The sequence below is a fragment of the Pongo pygmaeus genome, chromosome 12, assembly GCF_028885625.2.
Source record: "Pongo pygmaeus isolate AG05252 chromosome 12, NHGRI_mPonPyg2-v2.0_pri, whole genome shotgun sequence".
NCBI lineage: Eukaryota > Metazoa > Chordata > Mammalia > Primates > Hominidae > Pongo > Pongo pygmaeus.
This window is the reverse complement of record NC_072385.2, coordinates 35,924,383-35,940,412: the sequence shown is the minus strand read 5'-3', so window position 1 is coordinate 35,940,412 and position 16,030 is coordinate 35,924,383. Positions and strand designations below refer to the sequence as shown.

General features: G+C 41.3%; 1 long non-coding RNA gene across 2 annotated transcripts in view; it reads left to right on the top strand.

The window, feature by feature from the left end:
• Window positions 1-7,897, top strand: part of LOC134737774 (uncharacterized) — a 45,906-nt gene extending 38,009 nt beyond the window's left edge. The window contains exons 2-4 of one of the 2 annotated variants that reach the window (XR_010123024.1): window positions 2,662-2,765; window positions 2,856-3,041; window positions 7,626-7,897. This is a non-coding gene — a long non-coding RNA (uncharacterized LOC134737774). Of the gene's footprint in view, window positions 1-2,618; window positions 2,766-2,855; window positions 3,042-7,625 lie in introns of both variants that reach the window. The other variant, XR_010123023.1, reaches the window with a different exon arrangement.
• The last annotated feature ends 8,133 nt before the right edge of the window (window positions 7,898-16,030 follow it).

The window sequence follows — 16,030 nt, the reverse complement described above, 5'->3', positions numbered from 1 at the left end:
TCACCCCTTATCATGTGAGACTCATTTAGGTGTGTCAGCATTTGGGGACACGTGTGACATTCAGAATAGCTAGTGTAGATCTTCAGCCAGCTTCCATTCTATGTTTCCTGACAGGATTCCACTGGTAATTCTTTGGAGCAAAACGATGCTTTTGCAACTTAATCATCAGCATTTGGAATACAGTATCTCTTGTCTGAGCTTGAATGGAAAGAACCCACAGTCTGTGAGTTCTAGCCATTTAGAAAAATGGCAGTTGCTGTAAGATGTGAACTTGGCATTTGAAATCAGACAACGAGGAGTTAGTGTGATGTAAAGAGACAAACATGGGATTTGGAGATGGGGAGGGCTGGGTTCCACATGCTTTTCACTTGCTGTCATGGGACTTTGGAGTGGACAGTTTTCATCATCTCACTAAAGCCCATTTTTATCACCTTTTAAATGGGGGATAATACCATCTACCTCATAATATATTGGTAAGGATTAAAAGAGAGGAATTAAAATACCTGGCACATAAGAAACACTCAAGAAATATTAGTTTCTCTGCCCCTTTACTCTTAATAATTCAATTAATCACTCCAAAAATAGAACATTCTTCAGAATAGATTCCTACCCATTTGTTGTTGATGGGACATCCAAAGGGATGTGCAGTTATTTTGTTTGGTGTATAGTAAGTTGACTTTGCACTTTAAAAGGGGAAAAAGGAAACCTCTGGTGCCTCAAACAATGACCCTTTTAAAGTCTGCACTGGACACCATTCTCAAAGAATATTCTTATTAACATACTTTCTTATAAATGGAGCTCCACTCATCAAATATGTATATGTTAGTAGCCTGCAGAGTCAGAGCAGTGCTTGGCAAGCCTGAGGATGTTTCTCACATGTGCTGTGGGATGGCATAGGCAGGGGAGACCCTTTAATTTTGTGACATGGTTTTGAGGGGGGGCTCCAATGTGAGGTACTCTTGGCATGGTTTCTTCCAGCTCTGGGCCTGTTCTGGGGCCTGTCAGGGCTCCCACATATCCCATCTTTGCAGGCAACTCTCTTTGAACTCCATGGGAACTCTTTGAATGGAAAACATACACAACAGGGTGTTGATGCCAATGAGAATCAGGCCTGATGTATGCGAGGAATAAAGGTGCTTCTCACCCCAAATATTAGCTCTTTAGTCCAGAAACTGTGGTTTGATCATTAAATAAAAGAGCACTCCCCTCCCCTCAAAAAACTCACAATCCACCACGAAAGCTCCACCACCACCGTCCATTTGCTCTGGAGATGATAAACCTGCTAATTGCTGGAGAGTTTTAATTAAGCAACAGATATAGACAGTGTAGGGCTGTGTTTTTACTTTAAACATATCAATAGAATAAACATTCTCAATTCCAGGGCAACTTGCTAAATGAAAAAAAAATAAACATTACTTTCTTTTGAAATATCACTCATCGGGTGTGATAATTTAGAAAAATATCTCTATTAGAGATAGTTAGAGACCTTTTTTCTTTTTTCTTTTTTTTTTTGGTTGAAAATGCAATCGCCGATGGAGTGCAAAGCTGCAATTTGTAGACAGGTTAAGTAAATTAAATCACTCACTGTCTTTTTTTTTTTTTCCAATGGCTTTAAAAGTTAAAGGTAATTTGCAAAGAAAATGCTCAGTTTGAATTGGTTTGTAATATCTGTTAATGATCTTTAAAAAAATCCACTTATTCACAATTCTGTCCCTGGGGGAATTCCAATGTGCTATCAGAAAAAATTTCTAAAGTCTGAAATGTCATTAGCTAGTGATTTCTTTGAAGTAAAAAGCCCCGAAAAAAATAAATTATATAAGGTATACAAGTGCACAGGACAATCACTTTGATGAATAATATCTCTTTTTTTCATAATGTTTCATACCTAAAAATGCAACAATTGAAATGCAAGCTGGTAAATTATAGAGCCATCTTTTGAATTACCTCAATGCAGGCATGCCTTCTGTTTATTTCTCACATATATTGAGTTCTTCCATATATTTATAGATTGTTGATATAAAAACAGTAGTGTTAGGAACAATTTTGATTATATTCATTGTGTTTACTTTTTGGAAACACAAGGTGTTGCCTAAATACAGGCATACAGGTGTTGCCATCCGGGGATTAAAACAATAGCCTATTTCAATATCCCGTCCTGGATCCCAGAGCCAGGTGCCGTGAATGGAGGTGCAAATGCTACTCAGCCCGGGAGAGTTGTTCAATATTAGATAACCGAGCCATGAAATACTACACCAAAGGGAAAATTTTCTTCCTGACCCCAGCTGGTGAACAGTTTTTGCCTGGAAGCAGGGGAGTCTTTGTAATACAATACTTGTCAATGTTGCTGGTTTGGCTGCTATAAATAGCTATTTTTTTTGGAGGATGGGAGGAGTTGGATTTTACTAAACCATTGGCTACAGGTTAATTATACATTTCATAAAAAAGCATTTCTCGTAGCCAGTCTAAATTTGTTATGTTTTAATCCCATTTTATATAAGGCTAGAAATATATGAGCCTCCAGCAGGCCCGTTATTATTGTCATTATTTTATACATTGGACCTTCAGCTCTCTCTCTCTCTTTTTTTCTTTTTCCTCTCTATGCATTACTCACCTCTTAGCTAAATTGCAGAGGGTCCCAGTTTCATTCATTCTCCCTCACAGGGAAGGCATTCTCTTCCTCTTCCTCCAGCTGCCTGAAAATCATATGCGTGGTTTTTCCTGTTTCCTGCTCTGTAGCTGACATCAGGGGAGCAAAGTGAACACAGGTAAGAGCCAGCTTGGTTAGCAAATTAAAATTGATTGATTTCAATGAAGATATTCTATAATATTTTCTTATTCCCTTTATTTGCTTCAAGGAAAATGGAAATCAACATTTGAAACTTTTAAATGGAAGCTTTATTGGGGTTCCACATATGGAAAACTGCAAATAGCAGAAGTATGTGACTCAATACATTATTCTGGAGTGACCACATCCTCTAACTACCTCCTAGGACAAGAAGGAGAATGTGAACAATGCTCCTGAAGGCCCCTTTCCCTCAAAGGTAACCACTGGCCTGACTTCTGACACCATACATTTGTTTTGCTTTTTTGAACTTCATGTAAATGGAATCATATGGTAGGTATTCTTTTTTAAATTTCATCTTTATTGTGATAAGAACATTAAGCATGGATAGGTGTTCTTTTGTCTGTCTTCATTCTCTCAACATTATTTTTGTGTCTATGTAGTTGGGTATACTAATAGTATGTTTTCTTTGTTATATTTTCTTCCCTTGTATCCTTGTATGAGTAATATAGCACAATTTATCATTTTTTTTTTTTTGAGACAGGGTCTCCCTCTGTCACCTAGGCTGGAGTGCAGTGGCATGATCTTGGCTCACTGCAGCCTTGACCTCCTGGGCTCAGGTGATCCTCAGACCCAGAGTAGCTGGAACTACAGGCTCATGCCACCATGTCTGGCTGATTTTTGTATTTTTGTATTTTTTTTTTTGTAGAGACAGGGTTTCGCCATGTTGCCCAGGCTAGTTTCAAACTCCTGGACTCAAGTGATCTGCCCGCTTTGGCCTCCCAAAGTGCTAGGATTACAGGAGTGCACCACCATGCCCGGCAGTTTATCCATTTTACCCTTGATGAACATTTGAGTTGTTTTGAGTTTTAGGCTATTTTCAGAGAGTGCAGCTGGAAACTTTCTTGTGCATGTCTTCAATGCTTGTATATATGCATCATGTTTAGTCTATATATAGACTAAAGGGGAAGTTACCAAATTGTAGAACATGACATGCTGAACTTTAATAAATAATGCCAAACAGTTTTCCAAAGAGATTGTGTCAGTTTCCACTCTTACCAGCAGTGGGTGATGCTCTACATCCCTGCTAGCACTTGGCATTCTCAGTCTTCTTGATTTTGGTCATTCTGGTGGTATGTATAGAGTCTCACTGTGGTTTTAATTCCATTTTCTTGGATTATTAGTATATTGAGCATCTTTTTCATGTATAGTGGCTATTTGGATATTCTGTTTTGTAAGTGGTCATATTAAGTCCATTTTTCTGTTGGACTTTTCATCTTTTCTTATTGATTTGTAGGAGATACATATTCTGCATATAGCTTTTTGGTTATATATGTTAAAAATATGTACCACCCTGAGCTTGACTTTTCATTCTCTTTGTGGTGTCTTTGGATGAATAGAAAATCTTAACTTTTTTCTTTTGTTTTGTTTTGCTTTTTGAGATAGGAGTCTTGCACTGTTGCTCAGGCTAGAGTGCAGTGGCTTGATCATGGCTCACTGCAGCCTCAACCCCCAGGGCTCAAGTGATTCTCTCACCTCAGCCTCCTGAGTAGCTGGGACTACAGGCATGCGCCACCATGCCTATCTAATTTTTGTATTTTTGTTGTTGTTGTTGTAGATACAGGGTTCTGCCATGTTGCCCAGGCTGGTTTTGAGCTCCTGGACTCAAGTAATCCTCCTAACTCAGCCTCCCAAAGTGCTAGGATTACAAGCATGAGCCACTGTGCCCAGCTGATTTTAATGTTAATGTTAATATAGTCTATTTTCCTTTGTGGTTAATGTTTTCTGTGTCCTATTTAGGAGAACTTTGCTTATTTCAAGGCCATAATAATATCCTTTCGTGTTATCTTTTGTAAGTTGTGTTGTTTCACCTTTCACAATTGGATCTACAATCCACATGGCATTGATTTTTGTATATGGTGTGAGGTTGGGATCAAGTTTGGTTCTTTATTCCATGATATCTACTTACCCTTCATGATGAATGGAAAAGACTTCCTTTCTCCAATGCTCTGCAGGGACACTTTTGTCATAAATTAAGCACCCACTTCTTTATAGAATGATCATATTACTTTTTTCCTTTATTCTGTTAGCATGGTGAGTTATTCAATGGGTTTTTGAATGTTAAACCAATCTTGCATTTCTGGATTAAACTCAACTTGGGTGTGATGTAATATTTGTCTTACATATTGCTGCATGTACTTTGGTCATATTTTTAAAAATATTTTAATAGAAATGTTTATGAATGAAATTTACCTGTAACTTTCTTTTATTGTAATGTCTTTCTCAAATGTGTTATCAACATTCTACTGGCTCATAAAACAAGTTGAGAAGTATATAGTCTTTTAGAAATTAAAACATAAATGAGTCTAATCTCATATAGTAATTAAACATGTATGTAGTTTATCCTGAGAAGGACTCACTTCAGTTTTCTGTCTTTCTATGTTTCTGCGTGTTTTAACTTAGATTTTTAGCAGGAAGCTGGTTTTGTGTGAGTTTTGTATGGGAAAGTAAGTAGGAATTAGACTATCTTCTAGGAGTTTCCATATGGCACTCAGCAGTATGTTCATGTGCCCAAGGCTGAAATTTATTACTGCATCTCAATTCTGGAACCCATAATCAAGGCTCATCAGTTGAGAAACCTTTTTGGACATATGACAAGTGTTCAGATAAAATATCTGATCCCTGCCAGGAATCTTCTAGGCCAATTTAGTCTCTGACTTTTCACCTTATCCATCACTGCTCCAAAGACTTTTTAATTTTTATTTTTAAAATATCCTTTAGTAGCATGCATATCATTCCTCATCCCAGCTCTCCTTTCCTACTTGGTATTGTCCCAGTTCAAGGCCTTGTCACCTCTTGCCTGGGCAATGGCGTCTATGGGATACTATTCTCCATTTATCTTCTTCTCAGCCATGCAGTTGCTGACTCTGAAATAGAAAGCTAACCACATTAGTCCTTTGCTGAAAACCAGGTGATTTCTCTATTGCTCTGCAAGATGAAGTCCAGGCTTATCAATGTGGTGCAGGTTCTTGCATGATCTGGTGTCTTAGTCCATTCAGGTTGCTTAACAAAATATCTTAGACTGAGTAATTTATAAACAATAGAAATATATCGCTGGTAGTTCTGGAAGATGGGGAGTCCGAGATCCAGGCATCAGCAGATTTGGTGTCCAGTAGGGCTTCATAGATGGCACCTTGTTGCTGCATTCTTACATGGTGGAAGGGGCAAGGAAGCCCCCTGAATCTTCTTTTATAAGGGCACCAGTCCTACTCATGATGGTGGAGCTCCCATGACTGAATCACTTCCCAAAGGCCCTACCTCTTAATACGATCCCATCAGGTATTTCTTTCCAACTTGAGTTTTGGAAGGATACCAGCATTCAGACCACAGTACCAGGCTCTTGCTCACCTCTTCAGTCTGCTCTCCTGTCTCACTCTAGTCTTTGGCTTTACATTCCTGCAGCTCTATCTTCTGGTTCCAACTGTATGTGCTCCCTGTGATTCTCTGTGCCTGTGCCTTTGCCTGTGCTGACCTTTCTCCCTGGAATAGACTATCCATATCCTTCTGGATAATCCATTCTTTAACAGCCAGCTCAGGCTAGGTAACCTTGCCCTCCACCCAGCTGGGCTGCTTTGCTCTCCTTTCTGCCCATGTGTCTGTCTGTCAGACTGGACTGTAAGCTCTTTGCAGGCAAGGTCTGGGCTTTAGTCCCCTATGTACACCCATAACTTCCTGTTTGCTGGTAGATAACAGGTGCACAATAAACAATGATAGATCCAAACAGAAAGAAGAATGGTGACTAGTTGACTATTTTGAGTTTCATTTCATTTCTTTATGGAAGCCTGAGATGGAATAAAATGGTCAAAATGCCATGACCAGAAGGGAGGCAGGAAGGAAGCAGGAAGGCAAAGGCTCAGGAAGATCTGTAGATACAATTTCTTCCTGTACAACTGAGTTCAGTCTAGCTGATTAAAATCCTCTTATGGTGGAATCCGCTTTTTATAGAATGGATTAGCAACAAGGATTTGCTGTGAAGATAGATTTTTCCAGAGAAGCAAATTTGAACAACTTAAGAATGTAAATGAAAAAAAAATCCTGCCCAAAAAACCAAATTGACCAATATCCTTCCCCCATCTCTTATTAATAAAAGAGTTTACACAGACTCTTTTTAGGAAATCATGTGAGAGATTCACAAGGATCATTAAATCTCTGCTAGACATTCACTTTCACTTTGTAAAATTGGCTATACCCTCAAAATGGTATCACGTAGAAATGGACTTTCTGGGGCTCTTATCTATGAATGGGTTCTAGCTGCACAGTGATGCCATTCATTTTATTTGGCCCATTTATTGCAAGTACATTCTAAATTTGGCCTTAATTATTTTTCCTTTCACAAAAATATTTTGTGGGATCTTTTTGAACCCTGACTACTTCCTTCTTGCCCCTTAAAACAGAAGCCAGGAGCATTATTTTTGTTCTCTTCTAATTAAAATAATTGCTTGGCTCCTTTTAACTAGATTCATGCAGTTATTAGCCTAATACATGGATGGGTGCCATGGAGTGCTTGAGAAACAAAATGAAAAGTGATCATGTAGCTTCACATGAAAAAGATTCTGTGGTGCCAAGGAGCATTATTTCCTTTCAGCCAGTATTTTATAAGGGCTTTCGTAAACCTGGCCCCCATACCCTCACTAAAAGACTATTAAGTGAAAGAATAGTTCTATTTTCTTTATTAAGGTATACAGCTAGCTCAGTACAATTTGAAGAGGGGCACTTGATATGCCGAGCATGGCACAAAGACCTCGGGTCTGGTTTTAATCTCTGCCCCGGCTTTGTCTTTCAGAATCACTGCAATTGAAGGAAAAATGCTCCATGTCCCCTCTGCCAGTTGGTGTTTATCAAAGGACAACGGAGGAAGAGAGACAAAGTGCCTGGATGTGTGTGTTAATCAAGAGTTGTCAGGACCCTGCCTCTAAAAGAAAGCGCTAAAATGATGCTTTTGACAAGACTTTTCTCAAAATGGATGCAGTCTAAGGGTTGGAAAACAAGGCCCAATCAGGCTAGGTCTGACTTGTCGCCTGCTTTTGTAAATAAAGTTTTATTGGCTCACAGACACACTCATTTGTTTCTGTATTATCTATGGCTGCTTTTGCGCCACAACATGAAGTAGTTGTGGAAGAGACCATATGGCTGACAAAGCCTGAGATATTTACTCTCTGGCTCTTGACAGGAAAAGTTTGCCAATTCCTGATGTTCTCCATCCAGTTCATTGTTCATTTACTTAGTATCTACTCCATACTGAGAAATAAATTTGTAGGTATTTTTATGTAGTACTCATTTGAAGAAATGCTCAGGGCCTTTGGCTGTGAGTTAATTTTATGAGTATTCAGAGCAGGTATATGGATGGCAGGCAGCAAGAATGATTTAAGGTAAGAAGTCCTGGTTAGAGATAAGGTTCTGCCATTATTGTCTCAGGGGTAAGTCACCGATTATAGCCGTTTTTTTCTCTGCCTGCTCTCTGGAGAAGAAGCTGTACACATATCTGGAACTCCTAGCTTGGAGTGCACCTTTATTAACTACATCAAGGCATTATGGCCAACATTGTGGACTTCTGCTTCCAGGATGAATGATGAACATCCTTTCTCACCATTTGGTGGTTGGGAGGATCAAGTGAGAGAATGTGAATCCAATTGTTTTCTAAACCATATAGGTACTATATTTGTGGTATAGATGCTATCTATAAAACTTTAGAATAAATTATCATCCCTATTTGGCATGCGAGGAAATGAGATTTAGGTAGCATGCCCAAGATCATATAGTAAGCCAGTAGAACAGCTGGCAGTTACTTCTCCTGGCTTTAAGTCACTACTCTTTCCGGTATACCATAATGCTTCTTTACATCATGTGTCTTTCTATAGTTTTGGAAATGTTCAGTCCTTTAGTTCATTGGTTCACTCATTCATCTGCTATTTAACATAATTTAAGAGCCCTGTATGAGCTAGAAAAAGAGCTGAAATTTTCCAGGGAGTGATGACTGTATAAAGATGAGCTGTAACTCTTCAGTTGTTTTGTTCTTAGACTCCTGTGGCTGGAATCCTCCAGAAGTCCGTAGATTCTTCTTCTGTTTTATTCTGTGCTGTCCAAGGAGTTGGCTTTTATTTGTGCTATGGAGAAAGAGAAAGTAGATGAACTTGGAGAGGGAGAGTAATCCTGTTGTTCTACAAAATGTTGCCTGACACCTTGTTTTACATTGTGTGCATGTGCATGTCTCTTGAGTGCACATACCATGAAAGGAAAGAGAAAGAGCGATACTGAAATGTTGATAGCAGATTGTACTAGCAACTAAAAGATGAAAATGATTGAGGCTTGGGAGATGCAAAAGCTAAGATTTTGTACATAAAGTCCAAGTGAATCCATATCAAAGAAATTTCAAATATGAATTACCCAGCTAAGTGACATATTTTAAACATGGGTGTGCCAGATATAGGCTTATTTTACCATGCTGTTCAATACAGCTCTTCATTCAGATTGTATTTATTCAATGATGTGTCTTGTAATTTTTGAGATGAGATGATGCCTAGAGGAAACAGCTTCTGCCAAAATATTGGATTGTCACAGTAAGAGAAGTACTTAAAAGTTTCTGATTTTGATATTTGCCCTTTTAGTAGGGGAAGTTTGCCAATATTTTCCTTACATTCAGTGTCACTGGATACTTGTTGTATGAGTTCGTTCTTACGCTGCTATGAAGAGATACTTGAGATTTCATAATTTATAAAAAAAGAGGTTTAATTGACTCACAGTTCTGCATGGCTGGGGACACCTCAGGAAACTCACAATCATGATGGAAAATGAAACAGGTATGTCCTTCTTCACATGGTGGCAGGAGAGACAAGTGCTGAGCAAAGGCTGGAAAAACCCCTTATAAAACCATCAGATCTCATGAGAACTCACTCACTATCATGAGAACAGCATGAGGGTAACTGCTCCCATGATTCAGTTGCCTCCCACCATGTGTCCCTCCTATGAAACATGGGAATTATGGGAACTACAATGGGCTATGGTGGGGACGTAGCTAAACCATACTACTTGTTCTCATCAGATTTGTTGGTGAACCTAAAAGTCATATGATTCTCTAAAACAAAGGTGCCAACGAAGCTGCCTAATGAAAAAAAATCTTCCAGAATCTTCCATTATACAGTTGTCACCTGCAAAGACCTCCGAGAGGTGCAGTAGAAAGTTCTGCCTTACTCTCCTTGTTTCCCCCACAAAAGGCAGTCACAGCCTTGCTGACTGAATTTGGAGGTGATAGTATCAGTTCTGTGATTCATCCATGAAGTATGCTACTTCTCAGATATTCCTAGGACCCAGTACACTGCTGTTTTAAGAAACATAATTTGTTTCATCATACAAAAGACATATTCATAGAAGGACTTAATGCTGCTACAGATAAGACATTTTGTCAGTAAGGAAGTTGTCAACATTAATGTATTTAACTTCTTCTAACAGAGTGAATTTTCTTCCATTTGCTGTGGAATACACTTCTTTTTCTAATTCTATTCACTTAGCAGGTATTCTACTGAAAAAATTGTCACCACGATGGCAATGTTTTGTAGAGGGGAAATAGATTTTTCAACAAAGTGTAAAATTCCACTGCAATAGGAGGCCTCCATTCTCTCACTGTGTAAGTCTGTTTTTTAATGATTAAGCAATACTGTGGAAGAAAGTTAAACCTCTTTGAAAACTACACTGTATTACCACTATTACTGTGACTATCATTACTGTGTGCACTGTTCTTAATGGCTTAAGTGTATTACCCTGGGTTTCCCAGAAAGTAGAGCTTGAGGAAAGTCTCCCGTGCTGCCTCTTTCTTGGAGAGTTCCATCCCAGAGTAGTAGGAGTTTGGAAGAAAGGGTAGTGTGGCTGAAATGCAAGGAGCAAATACAAGCGTGTGTTATTGATGTATTTGATGACACGTAGCCGTCATCAAATGACACATAGCTAACTGATCCATCACCTGGGGCTGTGGTAAGCTAAACATTGGCTCCCAAAGAAATATCCACATCCTAATCCCTGGAACCTGTGAATGTTACGTTATATGGCAAAGACTTTGCAGATGCCATTTAGGATCTTGAGATGCAAGATTACCCTAAGTTTTCTGGGTGAATGGTACAGCCCAACACAAATGTCCTTGCAAGAAGGACGCAAAGGCAAGTTTCATACACAGAAGAGGAGAGGGCAGTGTGATCAAGGAGACAGAGATCTGAGTGATGTGGTCATAAGCCAAGCCACAGCCACCAGAGGCCAGAGTAGGCAAGGAAGGAATTCTCCCCTGGAGCCTCTGGAGGGAGCACACCCCCGCCAATGCCTTGCTGTGAGCCCAGTGATACTGATATCACACTTCTAGCCTCCAGAACCATAAGATAATACATTTCTATTGTTTTTAACCACCAACTTAGTGGTAATTTGTTACAGCAGCTACAGGAAACTAATACAGGGACCATCCTCCCAGAGCATGAGTGACTAAGTCTCAGGACAGACTGATTGGGTGGAGGGAGAGTGAGGAAGGGAAAAGAATTTGTTTGCCAGCTTCAGCCTCTGATTGATTGGTAAGTGGCTTTTGCCATGGGTTATTAATCCTCCTTTATTTCCTCCTCTTACCTCTGGGCTGAGCATGGTTGTGCACTGAGTTTTGCTGGGATATCTCATGCTTCAGGGGCAACAGAGAAGCCCCGGGGTGGGAGGAGAGAAGCCAGGCAAGGTACCCAAGGAGAGGCTCCGCTGGATCTTGTGCTCTACAGTCTATTGCAAGGCAGCTCTGGTCAACAATTAGTCAATGACCCTGGGCAGTGTGGCTGAGTTGGCACCTGAGAGGTAGCTGGCAAGGGGGTCTGAGACAACGGTCTCCTTAGTTGGCACCACAACTCCACAAGGCAGTGGGATATGATGTCTTCAACAGGCTCTCATCCTAAAGTCGTGAATACTGCTAGCTTGTGGATCCTGCTGCCCCTCAGGGCTGCACTTCCGTCTCCCACTGGAGTAAAAACCTGTCTTCTTGTAGCTCTATGATTGACACTTTTTTTTTTTTTTTTTGAGATAGAGTCTTGCTCTGTTGCCCATGCTGGAGTGCAGTGGTGTGATCTCGGCTCACTGCAAACTCTGCTTCCCAGGCTCAAGTGATTCTCCTGCCTCAGCCTCCCTAGTAGCTGGGATTACAGGCGCACACTACCACGCCCAGCCAATTTTTGTATTTTTAGTAGAGACGGGGTTTCACCATGTTTGCCAGGCTGGTCACGATCTCCTGACCTCAAGTGATCTGCCCACCTTGGCCTCCCATAGTGCTGGGATTACAGGTGTAGCTTTCCTTCTTGATGTACATAAAATAAGGCTCATTCTTATATGTGAAAGCTCTCTCCAAATATTTGAAGATTGTCTTTATCTGTTTTTTTTGTTTTTTTTTCCAGGCAAAACAGTCCTATTTTTTTCAACTTGGCTTTGTGGAGGAGTTTTCTTTTTGTGGCTAGTGGCCACACCAGCCCCCTCCTCTGGACAGGCTGTAGTTTGCCTTCCTCTCACCTTACAAGGCAGCTCATATAATGCACCAGAACTTCAGGTATGGTCTGCTCAAACACAGAGGACTTTGACTTCACGAATGTTGCCAGAGATGGACTTTATTTTATTTTATTTATTTTTGGCAAACACATCATTTTTAGTTGCTCTATGCTGAGTGTTGATTGAAAATGCTCTTTTATACTTGGGTATAGATGCTTATATAGAAGCACATAGTCTTAAAGATACTCAAAGAGCCTAAAAGGGTCAATCTATTTGCAAATGCTATCATTGTAGGTAAAAGATGAAAATGCCACCCCACATCAGGGCACATCAACATCCACAGTTTTATGCTGAATTGAGGTCAGTAGGTGATTCCCATAGTTTGGTACCAATCAGCCATGCCAGCCTGGGGAGCATTCTCAGCCAGCCCTGCCTACCACCAACCCTTCCCCATAAAAAACCAACTTCTGGAGCAGCTTCTGGAGGTAGATTTACCCAGGTGGGAATGTTCCCTTTCACATTTCTAGCAGTCAGCACTGATTTGGATTCTGTTCTTTGTCCAGTCCAAGTCCCCAGGGTCTTCTGTGAGAAGAGCTAATACTGCAGACTAAAAAGGCCTGGGTGGGCAGGCATGCATCATCTCTCATCTTCACACAGCCCTGTGAGGTAGGCATTATTGTCTTCATTTTACGCATAAGGAGATGGGCTCAGCAGGTCAGACTTTCTGCCACACCAGGTAGCAGCCAGAATGAACATGGAGCTCAAGGGGTTGGAGGGCACCTTGGATCTCTGCAGTTGAACCAAGCCTGGAACTGACCCTTCTGGAGCCCCTTAAGGAGCTGAGTAGCACACAGATTTACAGAATGGCTGGTCCTCTGTGGTTCTGCTCGGCGACTAGGCCTCCTGGAGTCATTTATGTCAGGGAAGCAAGGCCCTGCAGTGTTCTGGCCCACTCTCTTCCATTCACAAACATGGGAGCTTCATTGGCTTGGCATGTATTCACCAAGTGCCTTTTGGGTCTCTTAGGCCAAGCCAGGGTCGGAATGGAAAAATAGAGGCCCTTGGTGTAGGTCATGCTGCCCATGAGTGAGTGGCAGGGGTTGGAATCGGAGGTCTTGGTGTCTTACTCCCAGTCTGGTTCTGTGGTGGACCCACACACAGCTTGTGAGCTCTCTCTGGGCCACCTACCCAGACCGTGTTCTTCAACCCATGAGGTGGGATAATATTGTATGAGCATTATCCACCTTTTTACCACTCAGTATTTCTTCCCACCTCTTCTTCATTCAAGCAACTGGCCACTGCCTGCTCGGGGCTTCGGGGAGGGAAACGATGCAGAAAACGAGTCTTCTGCTGAGTGTGACAGATTCTTTAGGTTGACTCCCTCAATCCCCTCTGCAATCCCCATTCTAACTGGCATTTAGATATCCCCACTCTAACTAGCCTCCTGCTGTGGAGGCTGGAAAGCCAAAAGCTTCCTTTCCCAACTGCCCTACAAATTGGGGTGCTCAGATGCCTACAATAGTACACCCCATGAGCTGCAGGCCACAGTCCATCATGGCTGCTCTTCCAGGTCCAGCTCCTTCTTGCTCCCGAGGCAGGCAACGGTCAGGGCACAGTTGACCTGATTGAAAGATGGAAAGAGCCTGGCTCCTTACTTGTGTCTTTGAGCACTGTATCAGATATTTTTATGTCCTGTAATAAATGTTATTGGTCAAGCCATTGTTGTTGGGATTTCTGATATAGTCATCCATAGGCAAGCCTTACCCAAGACATTGTTTTGTTTTGTAACAGCCCCAGTCCTTAGGGGAGCAAAGAGGCCTCAGAGCCCAGCTAAGCACTTGAGAGCACACACCCAGGGCAGTAGGCAAGTCTGCAGGGAAGTGATGGTTATGATGGTGGGGTCTCAAGAGAGAAAGAGCCTTGTCCTTGTTCTCCAGACACCAGGGCAAGGGCCACATGGGTGGAACAAGAGGGTGTCCAAGGCAGTTTGGGAGAACCAATGCCTGAGGACTGGGTGATGGGGTGTAGCTGCTGGTTCCAGGGTCTTGGCTGACCTCCATTCCTGGCCCCCATTCTCTCAGCAATCTATGAGGCATGTGTCAGTCCTGGGACTGGTTTTATCATGCAGGTAGATTCTGGAGGTGTGGTGGTAGAAAGGGATTCTGGAAGGCAGGGCAGGGAGAGGACACTTGTCTGTCGGTGGCACCCATGGAAATGTTGCTGAACACTGCTGAGATGGAGGGGGAGCTGGGCAAATTAGTTTTTATTTTGGAGATGATTACAACTAAGCCAAATCATTTCCTGTCTTCTTTTCAGCCCACCACTTCTCTGATTTTTCATTCAAATAATTCAATTCCTTTGAGCAGCTACATAGTGGTTACCTGGTACTCTGAGTACTGGCTGTGTGGCTTTGAATGTGTCTTTAAAACCCAATAACCCATTTCATGTCTCTCTGCATTGTCTGGAAAATGGAGGGAATGACTTGACCTGCCTCACAGGGTCACAAGGTCATGTGAGGGGTAAAGCCCTCAACAGGGCTGGCTCATAGCAGGCAGTCAACAAATGCATGGGCATTCACATGGGCCACTGTGTGCTGGCGCCCTCAGGTTGCCTCACCAACCCTATCGTTCCCTGTGAGACAGTGGCCATCAGCCTTACTCTGACTGAGCTACAGAGCCAGACACAAATCTAACATTTTTTTTTTTTTTTTTGCACAAGAGTAGCAAGCAACAAGTGCATTCTATAGCTTTACCTAGGTTGCCTTGTAATTGAATAACCTCACTCTTTGCATTTGGCTTGAGAGGAGGATGTTTCCTCCAATTCACTCCCTTTACACTTCCTTGAAAGGTAGTTTCTCTTCACTGACTCCCCACAGAAGGGAACCCTTGCTCTACCCTAGTGGGGGCTTCCAAAAGTTGGCAAGTTGTGTTGCAATGCTAAATTCTCCATTAGGGCATTGCATAAAGTTGGAATAAACCTTTTAACATAAAATCCCAAATTGCATCATTTATTTTCTTTGTTCAAGTCTAGTAGTTTAGCTATTGATGATGATGATGATGATCACAGCAGCAGATCCTGCTCCAGCTCCCACCACAGGAAAGGATGCTCGATGACAGTTGGTTTCACTTTATTGCTCAGAAGAGACATATTCTGATGAGCTCCCACCCTTCATTCATTATACTGCAATCATATTGCTAGCGGACAAAGATGAATGCTGTGTACTTATCTGATTAAACTGCCTGTTGTTTTAAATCTATTTTCACAGAGAATTTTTCCTCTGATAGACATCCAATGACATAACACATTAAAAATTATATCTGTGTCAGTGACTTCCTCTATTGTATTTATGTGGTGTGTATGTGTGTGTACATGCGTGCTCTTTTGTGCTAACCTACTGGTTCCTGGTTATGATCAATATATATTCAAAATTATGAAATAATTGCAGCTTTTAAAAAGGCAAGGTTGGATATATGAATTTTATTGATCAGCTAAAAAAAACCCAGGCACAATTATGTAAATCACCAAATACACAAATTACATTAAAATGAAAAAGTACAAGAAAACACTGTATCCAGCTGGGCACGGTGGCGCATGCCTGTAATCCCAGCACTTTCAGAGGCTGAGGCGGGTGGATCACCTGCAGTCAGAAGTTCACAACCAGCCTGACTAACATGGTGAAACTCCGTCTCTACTAAATAC